The following is a 19875-nucleotide window of genomic DNA, read 5'->3' as shown; positions in this document are numbered from 1 at the left end:
TAGCTTCTAAGAAGATTTAGAGAAGAGGCAGAATAATGTGTATTTTCTCTCCTTCAAAACAAAATCTTAACTATGTGAGCAATTGTAAAAAAAAAAGTTATTATAGCAGAGAGAAGAATACTTAATTTTAAGTTATAGGACCTCCATTCAAATTTGACTGCTAATTATCAAGTGTTCCGCCTTTGGCATAATTACTTAAATTCTCTGGCCCTCAATTTCCTCATCTGTAAAGTAATCATTCTGCTATAAGAATCCTAAGGAATATTCCAACTCTGAGTTCTTCTGTCTAATGCCTAGAATCATAGATCTGGAAGTGGAAAGGGTTTTTAGAAATTATGTTATCCAATTTCCTTATTTTTAAGATGAATAAATTAAGATCCAGGGATATTACATAGAGTACTCAGTTGTCATACAGGTAGTAAATGATAAAGGTGAATTATGAGACCAGGCCATCTGAATCTAATGCCAATATCCTTTCCATTGTGCTATTCCATCCCTACCATTCAAGATGATATTCTGAGAGTCACAGGACCAATGATAAAAGGTTACAGGAACAATTTATGACCCTTTCTCCATTTCCTAGCTCATTATAACCAAGGCCCAAAAGGGACAAATATAATTATTTGACCTTTCTATTATATTGGTTCATTCAATTCCACAAATATTTATAAATAGTCTTATGTGCACATACCACAGTGGTAGTTTCTGAAAGAGTTAAAACTTTTAGCTGAGATGCCAGTTCTGTCCTGATCAGTTCTGTCTGATCCATAAAATCTATGGATCATCAGTCTAAAGGAATGGAAATGTTTACTCTAGGAAAAAAATAATACTCATTGGAAACATAATTGCTGTCTTCAAGCAGAAAATTAATTTAGACTTTGGTCCATAATAGCTAGAATTTATATAGTCTTTTAAGGTTTATAAAGTTTTTATAAGTATGTTTTCATTTTATTCTTGAAATAGTTTGGGTAGTAGGTTCTATTATCATCTCAATTTATAGATGTAGAAACTGAGACAGATGAGTTAAATAATTTGTATAATTTCACACAGCTAATGTCTGAGACCTTATTTGAACTCAGGTCTTCCTGACTCTACCAAGGATCCAGTATTCTATCCACTGTGTAACCTATATGCATAAATTACAAGCAATATGTGGAAATTGCACAAATAAAGCATATTTTGACTCAATGTAAGGAGGGGAGAGTCTCAATAATTATATCTGTTCAAAAATGAAATGGTAAATCAGTAAGGCAGTGCTATAGGTTTCTCCTCACTCAAGAATTTCATATAGAGGTTGGATGACCATTTAATAGGTATTGCCTTTCAGGTATGAAATGGACTTGGATGATCTCTGAGAATCTATTTAGGAGCAGCTAAGTGGTACAGTGCATAAAGCACCAGCCCTGGAGTCAGGAGGACCTGAGTTCAAATCTGGCCTCAGACACTTAACACTTCCTAGCTGTGTGACCCTAGACAAGTCACTTAGCCCCAATTATCTCAGCAAAAAAAAAAAGAATCTATTTAACTTAGAGCTCATATATATGTATATATGTATGTATATAATATGTATTTGCATAAACTAAATTATTGCTTTCAAATTGTACCCTAATCCATATTATTTAGAGGACCACTTCCACATATTCTACTGCACCAATAATCAGCATTAACTATTCTTCCTTTCTTATGTAGCTCATTAATGAATCTGAATTACAGGTAGCTCTGGGACCATTTCCCTTCTGTACTCCCTCCCCTCATATTTCATACATAGAAATATATATTTTTTCAACTCAGTAATATTTAATGTCTAATACAAGAATATAACCAATAGTCACAAAATAACAGTGATTCATTTATCCATATAGCAGGCTGACTTCCCTTTTAGAAAAATTGCTACCTTTTTTGGTGAAGAGAGCCTCAATATACTTCCCTACCAGTAACTATCTAACTTATTGTAAGAGTACATTTTTTTCTCTAGTTGTTTATAAATATTGTTTGAAGGGAAAATACCAGAGAAGGGCCTTTCTAAGTAAGTCATAGAGGAATTAATTTTAGGAAGAAAACTATACAGTGAAATTATGAAACCTTGAAGTGAGTATGTACAAGGCATTGTTTTAGGCCCTGGGGATACCATGATGAAAAACATCCTCACCTCTCCCTCATAGAATATTACAATCTACTGGGGTGAATAAAAACCATGCAGATAAACATATGACATGCAAATTAGAGTGTGATAGGCAAAGCACCACAAAGTGCCATATGTGAAACATTGTGAGGAAAGATCCCTTTCAGTATTAATATTCATAATATAATATAAGTAGAGTTGGAAAGGATATTAGCATTAATTTAATCCATTCTGCTCTTTTCACAAATAAATAAACTGAGGCCATTTGAGGTAAAAAATCATTCCAGAAAAGAGGTTACTTAGGCTCTAAGTGGCAGAGCTGGAATTAGGACCCTGGTCCTCTAACTCCAAATTCAGTACTCTTTCTATATTCTCATTTAGTTCAGAATATGAACACTTAGCATTCTCTTTCGCTCACGGAGTGTGTAGACAGAGAAAAAGAAAGAGGTCCCAATGCAGAATATTGGGGGGAGCCCAAAATAAGGAACACAGATAATAATCTAATGGCTAGATAGGTAGGATAAGAAAAAAAAAACAATGTTACAAAAAATCAGGGTTGAATATCCAGGTGGAAAAAGGGTGGCCAATTATATGCAATGCTAAAGAGAAATGAAGGAGTATAAGAATATAGGACTAGAATCAGAAGACCTGGTTTAGTCCTGCCTCCAATATTTATTAAGTTGTATGACCTTGAATATAGTAGTTTATTCACCTACAAAGTTGGGATAATAATATCCCAGTAATATCACGAAGTATTAAAAGCTTGCTGCAAATTATTCTAGGCTTGGGGAGGGGAGGATGGGATAAAGTATATATACATGATAAGTATCCATAGACAGAATTTGGCTGAATATAACAACATCGGAAGGGTCATGATTTTATCTGAAATATCCTTACATGACAAAAGTCTTAATTAGAAGGAAAATCCTAAATTGTATTTGGTCTAAAAATAATCCCCAAATAAAAACTGGTAAAAGTTGTGATGAGGATTGCACTGAGCCTGTTAGACATAATTTTCTGAAGCTGTTTTCAATCATGCAAATGATTTTTTCCTTTGCAATATGCTAATGCAATCTGATTTATTTCAGTTGTAAAAGTTAATTACAATGTGTTTGTGAGTCCCTAAAGATGATGTATTAAATGTTTATAACCAGGATTATTAAAATGTCCTGTCTCGATTACAGTGCTTCTCTTTCAAACACTAGAACTAATTGTAGCCTTAAATCACAACAACCTCACCGTTAAAATTAACACAAGGGCAACATTGCATAATTTTAATTAATTTTAATTTGGCCAAAGCAAATTAATTTTTGTTTTCTAGAAGGACAGCTAAACTCTTGCAGCCCGCTTCCACTGAATGTGGAGTTCATAAACTTCTCTTCCTAAGCATTTTAATTCCTCTATCATATATTTATGCTTTTGAATAGTGTTTCAATTCTTGTTTACATTTTAGCTCCTACTTACATATTGGTATTTGCTTTCATTTGTATTTTTTAAATATTTAAATAAATGAATGAGGTAGAAAGTAAGTCCTTCATATTTTACTTTGGAAGAGACATAATTATGATCTCTGATACTAATGGTCTTCTGATTCAAAGTCTTTCTAAATAATGCTGTTCAATACAAAAACAAATTGTCCAAGTCACTTTTCTTGAGTGGGTGTCCAAGTCACCCACTACCAACTACCACCAGAACTTCCAATACTTCCTAACAAATTCTGAAAAAACAATTTTCCAGGTTCCTCACATTTAGGAGCATTCATTTCAATTTCTCTCCCCACCCCGAGAGTTTAGCATTTGGACCCATAACCGATCAGTTTTCATCTCTCAAAGATGCTTAACCTTCCCTTTGTCACCTATTAATGGATTATGGTAAGAAGAATGGGATATCAAAATAAAATCTCTCATTGGATCAGCAAATTGTGGAAGATTGATTTTCTGGGATTTATTGTCTTCAGGTATACTAGAATAAACTCTAATTCTTCTAAATCAAATGACTACTTGCCAGATAAGGATGGAAAGTAAAGTTGCTTTCAAATTTTAGGTAGCCATTGGTAGAAAATGCAAAGAAAAATTCTTAAAACCAGATTGTATACAAAATACCACATGAAAAGGGGGAAAGTTATTTTTTGTCATTTTAAATGCTTTCTTTTCACATTTCTGAATCTTTTGGACATTTGGATATTTTTTTTAAATCTATTTTTTTCATCCAATTGGAAAAGCGCAATACATAGTTGGTTTTGTAAATTTTCATCACAACACAGAAATTTAAAGCATTCCTTTCACAGCATAGTTTGGACTTTCATAAAAATGATTAGTGAACCCATAATGATTGATGAGATCATTGAAAGATTAACTAGAGGTAGAGGAGAAAAGAGTACCAAGTGAAGAACTTTTGGAGATACCCAAGGTAAGGGACAAAGATAATAATCCAACAAAGCATACTGAGGAATGGCTGTATAGGAAGGACAAGAACTAAGACTGTGATACAAAAACCCAGAGGAAGATATTTAGGTGATCATCTGTATTAAATGCTGAAGGTTTGAGGAGTCAATTTATTTTATTTTATTTTTTTAGAATGAAGGAGTCATAGGAAAGTTTAAATGACAGGGAAAGAACAGTAGACAGGGAGATCCAGGGGAAAAATGAATATATAAGTGAAGCATATCATGGGCAATAGGATTAAATCGGTGGGCCCCTGATAAAAGTATACATCTTTGAAATATTGAAATAAGTTGGAAACAAAGCTTTCATCAGACTTCACTTAAATTCTGGGTCTCTAAAGGAGTTGTAACAAATACACTGGACCACAATCAAACAAAGGTATATTTTACATAGCACTTTGGACATTTTATAGTTAATAATGGCAAAAATAATTACAATGAAAGATATGTCCACCTCAAAAACAAAGTCTACTCAAGAAAATCATCATATCAAGCAATTATAGGGCTTACTTTTGAGATTGTTTTTCCACTTAAATTAGAATATCCACTTAACATATAAGTTTTACTTAGATTCAGCAACCCATTCTAGATTACAGGGAATAGAGATGCTACAATAATCATTTCCTTTCTTTCATGCATGATTAGGAAACATCATTAGAAAAGTATTCATTTTAATACAGTTAATATAGTTTAATTTAGTTAACACAAACAACAAGAAAAATGCATAAGGCCACAAAAGCCATAATGTAAGTCCACAGAGTTTTGAAACTGAAAGAGTTTTGAAGTTGAAAATATAATTTGAAATAGTCAAATTATATTTTCATCTTAGAACAGATGTAGACTGAACCACTAAGAAAAAAAAAATTAGCATTTAATTTCGACATCTCTTCACGGACAGAATTTTCTCTAGATTTTGATGGTATTTTTTCAGTAGTCCTTTCAGAATTAAATTTTAAAATGTTTCTCATAAAAGCAAAAGGAAACCAGTAGGTAAAGTTGAGTTCATCATTTACATATTCCCTTTTCTTTTGCTTCTTTCCCCCAATTTTTTTTTTATTTAATAGCTTTTTATTTACAGGATATATACATGGGTAACTTTACAGCATTAACAATTGCCAAACCTCTTGTTCCAATTTTTCACCTCTTACCCCCCCCCTCCCCTAGATGGCAGGATGACCAGTAGATGCTAAATATATTAAAATATAACTTAGATACACAAGTATACATGACCAAAACGTTATTTTGCTGTACAAAAAGAATCAGACTCTGAAATATTGTACAATTAGCTTGTGAAGGAAATCAAAAATGTAGGTGTGCATAAATATAGGGATTGGGAATTCAATGTAATGGTTTTTAGTCATCTCCCAGAGTTCTTTTTCTGGGCGTAGCTAGTTCAGTTCATTACTGCTCCATTAGAAATGATTTGGTTGATCTCGTTGCTGAGGATGGCCTGGTCCATCAGAACTGGTCATCATATAGTATTGTTGTTGAAGTATATAATGATCTCCTGGTCCTGCTCATTTCACTCAGCATCAGTTCGTGTAAGTCTCTCCAGGCCTTTCTGAAATCATCCTGTTGGTCATTTCTTACAGAACAGTAATATTCCATAATATACATATACCACAATTTATTCAGCCATTCTCCAACTGATGGACATCCATTCAGTTTCCAGTTTTTAGCCACTACAAAAAGGGCTGCCACAAACATTCGTGCACATACAGGTCCCTTTCCCTTCTTTATAATCTCTTTGGGATATAATCCCAGTAGTAACACTGCTGGATCAAAGGGTATGCACAGTTTGATAACTTTTTGAGCATAGTTCCAAACTACTCTCCAAAATGGTTGGATTTGTTCACAACTCCACCAACAATGCATCAATGTCCCAGTTTTCCCGCATCCCCTCCAACACTCATCATTATTTTTTCCTGTCATCTTAGCCAATCTGACAGGTGTGTAGTGGTATCTTAGAGTTGTCTTAATTTGCATTTCTCTGATTAGTAATGACTTGGAGCATCTTTTCATATGACTAGAAATAGTTTCAATTTCTTCATCTGAGAATTGTCTGTTCATATCCTTTGACCATTTTTCAATTGGAGAATGGCTTGATGTTTTATAAATTAGAGTTAATTCTCTATATATTTTGGAAATGAGGCCTTTATCAGAACCTTTGATTGTAAAAATATTTTCCCAATTTATTGCTTCCCTTCTAATCTTGTCTGCATTAGTTTTGTTTGTACAAAAACTTTTCAGTTTGGTATAATCGAAATTTTGTATTTTGTGATCAGTAATGATCTCTAGTTCTGCTTTGGTCATAAAGACCTTCCTCTTCCACAGGTCTGAGAGGTAAACTATCCTGTGTTCCTCTAATTTATTAATAATTTCATTCTTTATGCCTAGGTCATGAACCCATTTTGACCTTATCTTGGTGTACGGTGTTAAGTATGGATCAATGCCTAGTTTCTGCCATATTAGTTTCCAATTTTCCCAGCAATTTTTATCAAACAGTAAGTTCTTATCCCAAAAGCTGGGGTCTTTGGGTTTGTCAAAGACTAGGTTGCTATATTTGTTGACTGTTTTATCCCTTGAACCTAATCTATTCCACTGATCAACTAATCTATTCCTTAGCCAATACCAAATAGTTTTGGTAACTGCTGCTCTATAATATAATTTTAGATCTGGGGTACAGCTAAGCCACCTTCATTTGATTTTTTTTTCATTAATTCCCTTGAAATTCTTGACCTTTTGTTTTTCCATATGAACTTTGTTGTTATTTTTTCTAGGTCATTAAAATAGTTTTTTGGGACTCTGGTATAGCGCTAAATAAATAGATTAGTTTAGGTAATATTGTCATCTTTATTACATTTGCTCGCCCTATCCAAGAGCATTTAATATTTTTCCAATTGGTTAGATCAGACTTAATTTGTGTGAAAAGTGGTCTGTAATTTTGCTCATAAAGTTTCTGATTTTCCCTTGGCAGATAGATTCCTAAATATTTTATATTATCAGTAGTTACTTCAAATGGAATTTCTCTTTGTAACTCTGACTGTTGGATTTTGTTAATGATATATAAGAATGCTGATGACTTATGTGGGTTTATTTTATAACCAGCAACTTTGCTAAAGTTGTGGATTATTTCTAATAATTTTTTAGCAGAATCTCTGGGGTTCTCTAAGTATACCATCATGTCATTGGCAAAGAATGATAATTTGGTTTCCTCATTGCCTATTCTTATTCCTTTAATCTCTTTCTCAGCTCTTATTGCTATAGCTAGCGTTTCTAACACAATATTAAATAGTAACGGTGATAGTGGGCAACCTTGTTTCACTCCAGATCTTATTGGGAATGGTTTTTTCCCCCAATTTCAAATCAATTTGGACAACATAGATTTTGTGACATCAGTCAGTTTGGGTGGGGGATGAGGTGAGGACAGAATCTGAAGAAAGCAAATTTGCAGTGGAGACAGCTAGGTGGCACACTGGATGGAATGCTGGATCTGAACTCAGGGGAAAAAAAAACTCAATTCAAATTTACCCACAGTCATTTACTAATTGTACGACTCTGGGCAAATCATTTAACCACTCTTTGCCTTAGTTGCCTCAACTGTAAAATGGGGACAACAATGGTGCCTACCTCCCATTGTTGTTGAGAGGATCAAATGAGATAATATATGTAAAGTACCTGGCACATTATAGGCCTTTAATATGTCTTTGTTTCCTTCTTTCTACTGCTTTTTTGTGGTGGTTTTTTTCATTATGTTCCTTGCTATGTTGTCAAACAAGAAAATGCATATTCCTTATCAATTTTCTATCAGAAAGTCCTCTAGCTAACTCTTGTGGAACTACTATATTCTTTATTTTCCCAAAGATTTTTTTCTTTAGTCATGTCAAAAATTTTGAGAAAGTTTCTATGTTCAACCAATTTAAGGCTTTTAAAAGTGTAATTGCCATACCAAACAGATGAACCCTTTCAACGAAAGTAGTTTAATTAAGCATCTAATCTATGTGGTTGAATTTGTTATAGTTTTATTTGTGCTTCAACTAAAGTGATTTGAATCGATCAGTTGACTTGCCATCATACTGGTAATAATCCTTTTAAAAGGTGGGTTTAATTACCCCCCCCCCCCCAGATATTACCACTAGAAAATGAAAAATCACCTGACAGAATATTTTTTTCAGAGTCTATCACAAAGTTCATTTGGAGGAAATTAAAACATTGCATCTATTTGCAATAACAAAAACCCAGGAGGTATTTAACTACAGTAAAAAAAGAAGACCTGAACTAGTATTAAATCTTTCTCAGTTTGTTTCAACTCATACTTCATGAGAGGCAATAAGTCTTGCAGTAACTAATAGACTAGCTTTAACAGCTAGAAGACCCAAGTGCAAGTTCATGGGCAAATCACTCTACTTCTCAGTGACCTAGACAACCCTATAAAACTATAATTGCATCTCTCCATTACTGGATGGATTGCCCCAATAGAAAAAAATTACATTTTAGTCCAAAGCAACAACAACAAACTAAAACCCACTCTTATGAAAAGTGCTTGGGATAATTGGTATTTGTAAGCCTCAGTTTATCCTTCCTGAACCTCATTTAGGAAAAATTCAATGGGTATTGTTCTGGGTAACAGTCTCAAAATTAAATCTAAAATAACCCCCAATACTTCCCTTCCTCATCCTTGAATGCTTTGGTAAGTAGGAGTTCCTATTTATTCTAGGAATCAGAGATTGCAGAGAGGAAATTCCTTCTTTTTGAGAAGCTTCTTGAAGTTCTCTCCAAGGTGTTAAAGGATCATTAACATTCGAAGAGCTGTTAACTTGCAACTTTCCCCTTCATTTCCACACATTTACACTCCAAGAGCTATGAGTGAGTAAGAGAGCTTGTTTTCTAGCCTCACAGTTCAGGTTTACTGGCACATATGTGTGCCAGTTTATCCAGTTTGCCTCCTCCATACATTCTCTCCTCTCTTTCTCTCTTTCAAGGAAACTGGTAAGAAGAATGAACTTGCTGCTTGATGCAGACACCCATTGACTAGAGATATAAATCTCACTTTGGCTAAATATGCTAATAATGAAACTGCATTCTTCAAGTACTGTCAGTCTCCTGACTTCCATACTAACCCTTGTGGTGGACTAATGTTTTAGACAAGGCTAGGTTTATAATAAGAAAGGAAAGACAATGGTGAGATCCAACAGTCAGAGTTACAAAGAGAAATTCCATTTAAAGTAACTACTGATAATATAAAATATTTAGGAATCTATCTGCCAAGGGAAAATCAGAAACTTTATGAGCAAAATTACACACCATTTTTCACACAAATTAAGTCTGATCTAACCAATTGGAAAAATATTAAATGCTCTTGGATAGGGCGAGCAAATATAATAAAGATGACAATACTACCTAAACTAATCTATTTATTTAGTGATATACCAATCAGACTCCCAAAAAACTATTTTAATGACCTAGAAAAAATAACAACAAAGTTCATATGGAAAAACAAAAGGTCAAGAATTTCAAGGGAATTAATGAAAAAAAAATCAAATGAAGGTGGCTTAGCTGTACCAGATCTAAAATTATATTATAGAGCAGCAGTTACCAAAACTATTTAGTATTGGCTAAGGAATAGATTAGTTGATCAGTGGAATAGATTAGGTTCAAGGGATAAAACAGTCAACAAATATAGCAACCTAGTCTTTGACAAACCTAAGATCCCAGCTTTTGGGATAAGAACTTACTGTTTGTAAACAATTGCTGGGAAAATTGGAAACTAATATGGCAAAACTAGGCATTGATCCATACTTACTACTGTACCCAAGATAAGGTCAAAATGGGTTCATGATCTGGCATAAAGAATGAAATATTAATAAATTAGAGGAACACAGGATAGTTTACCTCTCAGACACTGTGGAAGGGAAGGTCTTTATATCAAGCAGAACTAGAGATCATTCGATCACAAAATAGAAAATTTTGATCATACCAAACTGAAAAGTTTTGTACAAACAAAACTAATGCAGACAAGATTAGAAGGAAACAATAAATTGGAAAATATTTTTTACAGTCAAAGGTTCTGATAAAGACCCATTTCAAAATATAGAGAATTAACTCTAATTTATAAAAATCAAGCCATTCTCCAATTGAAAAATGGTCAAAGGATATGAACAGACAATTCTCAGATGAAGAAATTGGAAACTATTTCTAGTCATATGAAAAGATGCTCCAAGTCATTATTAATCAGAAAATGCAAATTAAGAACAACTCTAAGAGTACCACTACACACCTCAGATTGGCTAAGATGACAGGAAAAATAATGATGATTAGTTTGCAGGGATGCTGGGAAAACTGGGACATTGATGCATTGTTGGTGGAGTTGTGAACAAATCCAACCATTTTGGAAGAGTAGTTTGGAACTATGCTCAAAAGTTATCAAACTGTGATACCCTTGATCCAGCAGTGTTACTTACTGGGATTATATCCCAAAGAGATTATAAAGAAGGAAAGGGACTTATGTCAGAATGTTTGTGGCAGACACCTTGTAGTGGCTAAAAACTGGAAACGAATGGATGTCCATCAGTTGGAGAATGGCTGAATAAATATATGGTATATGAATATTATGGAATATTACTGTCTGTAAGAAATGACCAACAGGATAATTTCAGAAGGTGGAGACTTACAGAACTGATGCTGAGTGAAATGAGCAGGACCAGGAGATCATTGATATACTTCAACAACAATACTATATGATGACCAGTTCTGATGGACCAGGCCATCCTCAAGCAACGAGATCAACCAAATCATTTCTAATGGAGCAGTAATGAACTGAACTAGCTATCCAGAAAAGAACTCTGGGAGATGACTAAAAACCATTACATTGAATTCCAATCCCTATATTTATGCACACCTGCATTTTTGATTTCCTTCACAAGCTAATTGTACAATATTTCAGAGTCTGATTCTTTTTGTACAGCAAAATAACGTTTTGGTCATGTATACTTATTGTGTATCTAATTTATATTTTAATATATTTAACATCTACTGGTCATCCTGCCATCTAGGGGAGGGGGTGGGGGGGTAAGAGGTGAAAAATTGGAACAAGAGGTTTGGCAATTGTTAATGCTGTAAAGGTACCCATGTATATATCCTGTAAATAAAAGGCTATTAAATTAAAAAAAAAAAAAGAAAAAAAAAGAAATAAGGAGGCAGAAGTCACATCAATGGAAAAATGTTGCAAAGAATTATGTTTTAGTTTGATTTGGGTTTAGGTAGGTTAAGAAACTTTTTTTGCACAGAATATGGTGACTTTATTGATAATATACAAAATAGGGGGGCAGATCCAAGATGGCGGAGAAGACACAAGCGACTTTCTAAGCTCTTCTCTTACCCTCTTTATCAATATTATATCGAGCTTTACATGATGCTGTCATAGAAGAGACCATTAAAAGTCTCAAAAGAGAGTTAGAAGATAAATGGGGAAAGGAAAGAGAAGCCTTACAAGAGAGCAACAACTTCCTGAAATACGAATTGGAAAAGTTAAAAAATTCCCAGGAAGTGCAGGGAAACAAAATTGGTGAATTGGAAAAAATAAAAAAATCTCAGGAAAGTAAGAATTGTGAATTGGAAAAAATAAAGAATTCACTAGAAAGTAGGATTTGTGAATTGGAAAAGACAAAGAACTCGCAAGAAAGTAGGATCTGTGAATTGGAAAAAGAAAATAATTCACTAAAAAAAAAAATTAGTGAAATGGAAAAAAATTCCACAGACCAAAACAATACATTCAAAAACTCAATTGGACATATACAGAAAGAAATAAAAAAAGCTAATGAAGAAAATAATTCTTAAAAATTAGAAGTGAACAAATAGAAACTAATGATTCATTGAGACAGCAAGAATCAGTCAAGCAAAAACAAAAAAATGACAAACTGGAAAAAACCACGAATTATCTACTTGCAAAAACGACAGACTTGGAAAATAGATCTAGGAGAGATAATCTGAGGATTATTGGACTTTCTGAAAACTATGATGAAAAAAAGAGCCTAGATACTATTTTACAAGAAATCATCAAAGAGAACTTCCCAGATGTAATAGAATCAGAAGGTAAAATAGGCATTGAAAGAATTCATCGAACACCTTCTGGAAGAAACCCTAAAATAAAAACCCCAAGGAATATTGTGGCCAAATTTCAGAACTATCAGATGAAGGAAAAAATATTACAAGCAGCCAAAAAAAAACCATTTAAATACCGAGGTGCCACAATAAGGATCACCCAAGATCTGGCTGCCTCTACATTAAAGGAAAGAAGGGCCTGGAATATGATATTCCAAAGGCACAAGAACTTGGGATCAGCCAAGAATAAACTACCCATCTAAGCTGAGCATTTTCTTCCAGGAAGAAGATGGACATTTAATGAAACAAATGAATTCCATTTGTTTCTGAAGAAAAACCAGAACTAAACAAAAAATTTGATCTCCAACCATAGAACTCAAGAGATGCAGAAAAGGGAAAAATAACTCTTGAGAATTGTATTTCTGTTGTGGATATACAAAAAGAATATATGTATAATTTGATTGTACTGATATAACATAAAAGGGGAGTAGATATGGAAAAGGGATGATGGCAGAATAAGATGGGAAGGAGGGATAAAGGAAACCACATCCCACAAAGAGGCAAAGAAACATCATATCTGAGGAATTTAGAGAGGGAGGAACATTGTGAATCTTACTCTCATCAGAGTTAGCTCAAAGAAAAAAAATTGACATTTGTTTTAGAAAAATTCTCTGCCTCATTAAAAATGGGGGAAGGAAAAGGGAAAAGAAAAAGTAATAAGGGAAGGAAGGAAAAGACTCAAAGGGGAGGGAGGGATTATAAAGAGGGTAAGCATCATTGATACAAAAGGTACATAAGTTTAAAGGGGGAAAGAGGGTTGGGGGAGGCAAGAATAAGTAAAGCACAATCTGGGGTTATTAGGATGGTAGGAAATACAGAGTTAGTAATTCTAACCGTAAATGTGAATGGGATGAACTCCCCCATAAAGAGGAGGCAGATAGCAGAGTGGATCAAAACTCAGAACCCTACAATATGTTGTTTACAAGAAACACATTTAAAGCAGGGAGATACATATAGAGTAAAGGTAAAAGGCTGGAGCAAAATCTATTATGCTTCAGGTGAAGTCAAAAAGCAGGGTAGCCATCCTTATCTCAGATCAAGCAAAAGTAAAAATTGATCTAATTAAAAGAGATAAGGAAGGAAACTACATCCTGCTAAAGGGTAGCATAAACAACGAAGCAATATCAATATTAAACATATATGCACTAAGTGGTATGGCATCCGACTTCCTAAAGGAGAAGTTAAGAGAGTTGCAAGAAGAAATAGACAACAAAACTGTAATAGTGGGAGATCTCAACCTTGCACTCTCAGAATTAGACAAATCAAACCACAAAACAAATAAGAAAGAAATTAAAGAAGTAAATAGAATATTAGAAAAATTAGGTATGTTGGATCTTTGGAGAAAATTGAATGGAGATAGAAAGGAATATACTTGCTTCTCAGCAGTTCATGGAACCTATTCAAAAATTGACCATATATTAGGACATAAAGACCTCAAAATTAAATGCAAGAAAGCAGAAATAGTAAATGCTTTCTTTTCAGATCATGATGCAATAAAAACTACATTCAACAAAAAGTTATGGGTAAATAGACCAAAAAGTAATTGGAAACTAAACAATCTCATCTTAAAGAATGATTGGGTGAAGCAGCAAATTATAGATACAATTAAAAATTTCACTCAAGATAATGACAATGATGAGACGTCATACCAAAATTTTGGGGATGCAGCCAAAGCGGTAATAAGAGGGAATGTTATATCCTTACAGGCTTACTTGAATAAAACAGAGAAAGAAAAGATTAATGAATTGGGCTTGCAACTAAAAAAACTAAAAAAAGACCAAATTAAAACCCCCAATCAAATACTAAATTGGAAATTCTAAAATTAAAAGGAGAAATTAAAAATATTGAAAGTAAAAAAACTATTGAACTAATTAAAAAAAACTAAGAGTTGGTTCTATGAAAAAGCCAATAAAATAGATAAGCCTTTGGTAAATCTGATTAGAAAAAGGAGGGAGGAAAATGAAATTAGTAGTCTTAAAAATGAAAAGGGAGAACTTTCCACCAATGAACACGAAATTAGAGAAATAATAAGGAGTTATTTTGCTCAACTTTATGCCAATAAATTTGACAACCTAAGTGAAATGGATGACTACCTCCAAAAATATAGACTTCCCAGACTAACAGAGGAGGAAGTAAATTGCTTGAATAGTCCCATTTCAGAAAAAGAAATAGAACAGGAATTAAACAACTCCCTAAGAAAAATCCCCAGGACCAGATGGATTTACATGTGAATTTTACCAAACATTTAAAGAACAATTGGGCCCAATGCTATATAAATTATTTGATAAAATAGGGAATGAAGGAGTCCTACCAAATTCCTTCTATGACACAGACATTGTACTGATACCTAAACCAGGTAGGTTGAAAACAGAGAAAGAAAATTATAGACCAATCTCCCTAATGAATATTGATGCTAAAATCTTAAATAAGATATTAACAAAAAGACTACAGAAAATCATCTCCAAGATAATACACTATGATCAAGTAGGATTTATACCAGGAATGCAGGGCTGGTTCAATATTAGGAAAACAATCAATATAATTGGCCATGTTAATAACCAAATTAACAAAAACCATATGATCATCTCAATAGATGCAGAAAAAGCATTTGATAAAATCCAACATCCATTCCTATTAAAAACACTTGAGAGTATAGGAATAAATGGACTTTTCCTTAAAATAATCAGCAGCATCTATTTAAAACCATCAGTAAGCATCATATGTAATGTAGACAAACTGCAACCATTCCCAATAAGATCTGGAGTGAAACAAGGTCGCCCACTATCACCGTTACTATTTAATATTGTATTAGAAACGCTAGCTATAGCAATAAAAGCTGAGAAAGAGATTAAAGGAATAAGAATAGGCAATGAGGAAACCAAATTATCACTCTTTGCCGATGACATGATGGTATACTTAGAGAACCCCAGAGATTCTGCAAAAAGTTATTAGAAATAATCCACAACTTTATCAAAGTTGCTGGTTATAAAATAAACCCACATAAGTCATCAGCATTCTTATGTATCACTAACAAAATCCAACAGTCAGAGTTACAAAGAGAAATTCCATTTAAAGTAACTACTGATAATATAAAATATTTAGGAATCTATCTGCCAAGGGAAAATCAGAAACTTTATGAGCAAAATTACAGACCACTTTTCACACAAATTAAGTCTGATCTAACCAATTGGAAAAATATTAAATGCTCTTGGATAGGGTGAGCAAATATAATAAAGATGACAATATTACCTAAACTAATCTATTTATTTAGCGCTATACCAATCAGAATCCCAAAAAACTGTTTTAATGACCTAGAAAAAATAACAACAAAGTTCATATGGAAAAACAAAAGGTCAAGAATTTCAAGGGAATTAATGAAAAAAAATCAAATGAAGGTGGCTTAGCTGTACCAGATCTAAAATTATATTATAGAGCAGCAGTTATCAAAACTATTTGGTATTGGCTAAGGAATAGATTAGTTGATCAGTGGAATAGATTAGGTTCAAGGGATAAAACAGTCAACAAATATAGCAACCTAGTCTTTGAAAACCCAAAGACCCCAGCTTTTGGGATAAGAACTTACTGTTTGATAAAAATTGCTGGGAAAATTGGAAACTAATATGGCAGAAACTAGGCATTGATCCATACTTAACGCCGATACACCAAGATAAGGTCAAAATGGGTTCATGACCTAGGCATAAAGAATGAAATTATTAATAAATTAGAGGAACACAGGATAGTTTACCTCTCAGACCTGTGGAAGGGGAAGGTCTTTATGACAAAGCAGAACTAGAGATCATTACTGATCACAAAATAGAAAATTTTGATTATACCAAACTGAAAAGTTTTGTACTAACAAAACTAATCACACAATATTAGAAGGAAGCAATAAATTGGGAAAATATTTTTACAGTCAAAGGTTCTGATAAAGGCCTCATTTCCAAAATATGAAATTAACTCTAATTTATAAAAATCAAGCCATTCTCCAATTGAAAAATGGTCAAAGGATATGAACAGACAATTCTCACATGAAGAAATTGAAACTATTTCTAGTCATATGAAAAGATGCTCCAAGTCATTATTAAACAGGGAAATGCAAATTGATACAACTCTAAGATACCACTACACACCTGTCAGATTGGCTAAGATGACAGGAAAAAATAATGATGATTGTTGCAGGGGATGCGGGAAAACTGGGACATTGATGCATTGTTGGTGGAGTTGTCAATGCAATCCAACCATTTTGGAGAATAGTTTGGAACTATGCTCAAAAGTTATCAAACTGTGCATACCCTTTGATCCAGCAGTGTTACTACTGGGATTATATCCCAAAGAGATTATAAAGAAGGGAAAGGGACCTGTATGTGCACGAATGTTTGTGGCAGCCCTTTTCGTAGTGGCTATCAGTTGGAGAATGGCTGAATAAATTATGGTATATGAATATTATGGAATATTACTGTTCTGTAAGAAATGACCAACAGGATGATTTCAGAAAGGCCTGGAGAGACTTACACGAACTGATGCTGAGTGAAATGAGCAGGACCAGGAGATTATTATATACTTCAACAACAATACTCTATGATGACCAGTTCTGATGGACCAGGCCATCCTCAGCAACGAGATCAACCAAATCATTTCTAATGGAGCAGTAATGAACTGAACTAGCTATGCCCAGAAAAAGAACTCTGGGAGATGACTAAAACCATTACATTGAATTCCCAATCCCTATATTTTTGCCCACCTGCATTTTTGATTTCCTTCACAAGCTAATTGTACAATATTTCAGAGTCTGATTCTTTTTGTACAGCAAAATAACGTTTTGGTCATGTATACTTATTGTGTATCTAAGTTATATTTTAATATATTTAACATCTACTGGTCATCCTGCCATCTAGGGAGGGTGGTGGGGGTAAGAGGTGAAAAATTGGAACAAGAGGTTTGGCAATTGTTAATGCTGTAAAGTTACCCATGTATATATCCTGTAAATAAAAGGCTATTAAATTAAAAAAAAGATAATATACAAAATAGAACTCTAAGCTTCTCTTTTCCTTTTATAGGATGAGTAAGGCAAGGATTTTGAATGGGTTTAGGTCCCCATTATAAGAAAATAGATAAGGAATTTGGATTCCTCAGGGATAGTACTCCTTTTTTGACTGGAAATAAAGATCCATGGCCTTCTACTTTACTCCTTAGAATTCATTTAGACCATGAAGTTTACTTTGTGGTGTTGTTCAGTTGTTTCAGTTGTATTCAATTCTCTGTGACCCCCCTTTTTTCCCCAAAGATAATGGAGTGATTTTCCATTTCCTTCTCTAGCTCATTTTACATATGAGAACCTGAAACAAACACGATTCCACAGCTATTACATATATGAGGTCAAATTTGAACTCAGGTTTTCCTGATTCCAGTCCTGTTGCTCTATCCACTAATGGCACTACCTACCTGTCTCCTGAGATCTACTACATGGTTGCTACAACTGCACTCATCATCTTACCTAGAAATACACTTGACAAAAAAGTCAGTGAAGGCAATATCAGAGCCAGCATCAAAAATAGAAGAGATGGTTATTAAAGTCACAGTATAAAACTGGATCCTCTGTGTTGTCTAAGATAATTTTCAAGGATAACACTCAAATTTGCTTTACCACTTTATTGATATCATTATATACAGTAGGTTTCTCCTGGAATAAGTAGATACATTGGGATTAAGAACATAGAAGGCCTTGCCCATGAGTTTCCCATTCATCTTTGATATGACATTGCTTATAACCTTAGCAGTACCAGAGGAAGCAAGGAGGATATTTTGGACAGCACCATGCCCATCCATGCACAGCTTGCCAGAGAGGGCCATCTACTATCTTCTGGAAAGTAGTGGTATAGATAGTGGTCTTGAGTCCTTCCAAAATGCCAAAGTCATCATAAATGGCTTTGGCTAGAGTGGGGAAGCAGTTGGTGGTTCAGGGGACATTACTGGTAATCCTAAAGGAATTATCATATTTCTCATGGTTTATAGCCATCAAAAACATTAAGAGTATTAGTAAAATGGGCAGAAATAGTGACATGCTTAGCTTCTCCTGTCAAATGAGCTCTAGTCTTTTCATGATGGTAAAGATATCAAATGACTATTACATAGTCAAACTTAGCGTCCCCGCATTTAATATCTGTGCCCAGTTTATGGTCTTCTGAGCTCATCTTGGTCTGATCAACTGTAGTTGGACAAACTGTACATTGACCTTGACATCATGTTGTCATCCTGGTCGTCTTTGAATATGAAGCATAAAAAGGATAACTAGTGAGATTGCACTCCAGGAAGATGATAATGATTTTTTGATTTATCTTCATTTTTGTTTGACAATACCTCTAAATGTACTATGGATAGATCCATATTATTACAAAAAAGCCATGTAGTTGAGGTCAATGAAGGGGTCATTGATAGTCACAACATCCACTCTGCCTGAGGCGAATCCAGTCATGAAGGAGTCAAATATGGCTAAAACCATTGATTCTTACCATCTCTATTTTGTCCCAGGGATATGGCTGAAGTAGTGAATCCTGGCACAAAGCTTGAGAGATGTGAGAATCAATAGGAAAACTTATTAATCATTACAGCTGTCTAAAAGTACAACAAATAGTAGTGGGTACCCCAGTATTGGAGATCTTTGAGCAAAGGTTAGATGACTACTTTTATTGTTTATGAGAGGGTATGCTACAAAAGGAACATGGTTTGGACTAGATCAGGGCTTTTAAAATTATTTCCACTTCTAACCCTTTTTCACTGGAGAAATTTTTACATAACTTTAAATATGTAAAATATGTATATTTATCAAACATTTAGGGATAATCATAATTTTACAACTCTCACATTCAGTTGAGACCCCATATGAGGTCATGACTTACAGTTCAAGAATCTGGGAACTAAATGATAATTAAGGTGCCTTGTAGAACTATAAATCTGTGTCTGTGTGTGTCTCATTTTAGTGATCTCTAACTTATTACATCACATTTCTGAAAGCTCCATGTGGTTTAAGAGAGACAGTGAAGTTTTATGATTATTTTTATATGCATTTTACAATCTAATAAGATATTGATACAAAAATCCAAGATCTCTATATACTATACCCCTGAATTCCTGTAACTGTTTTGAAGTCTTT

The 19875-nt window shown here is 33.9% G+C and overlaps 1 pseudogene; it reads right to left on the bottom strand.

Annotated features, from left to right (window-relative positions):
• The window catches only part of LOC111719315, a 107275-nt pseudogene extending 88525 nt beyond the window's left edge, over positions 1-18750 (bottom strand).
• Between the last annotated feature and the right edge of the window lie 1125 nt (positions 18751-19875).

The sequence above is a fragment of the Sarcophilus harrisii genome, chromosome 2, assembly GCF_902635505.1.
Source record: "Sarcophilus harrisii chromosome 2, mSarHar1.11, whole genome shotgun sequence".
NCBI lineage: Eukaryota > Metazoa > Chordata > Mammalia > Dasyuromorphia > Dasyuridae > Sarcophilus > Sarcophilus harrisii.
Note: the sequence above shows the minus strand (reverse complement) of the source record. Positions and strands in the feature narration are given on the sequence as shown.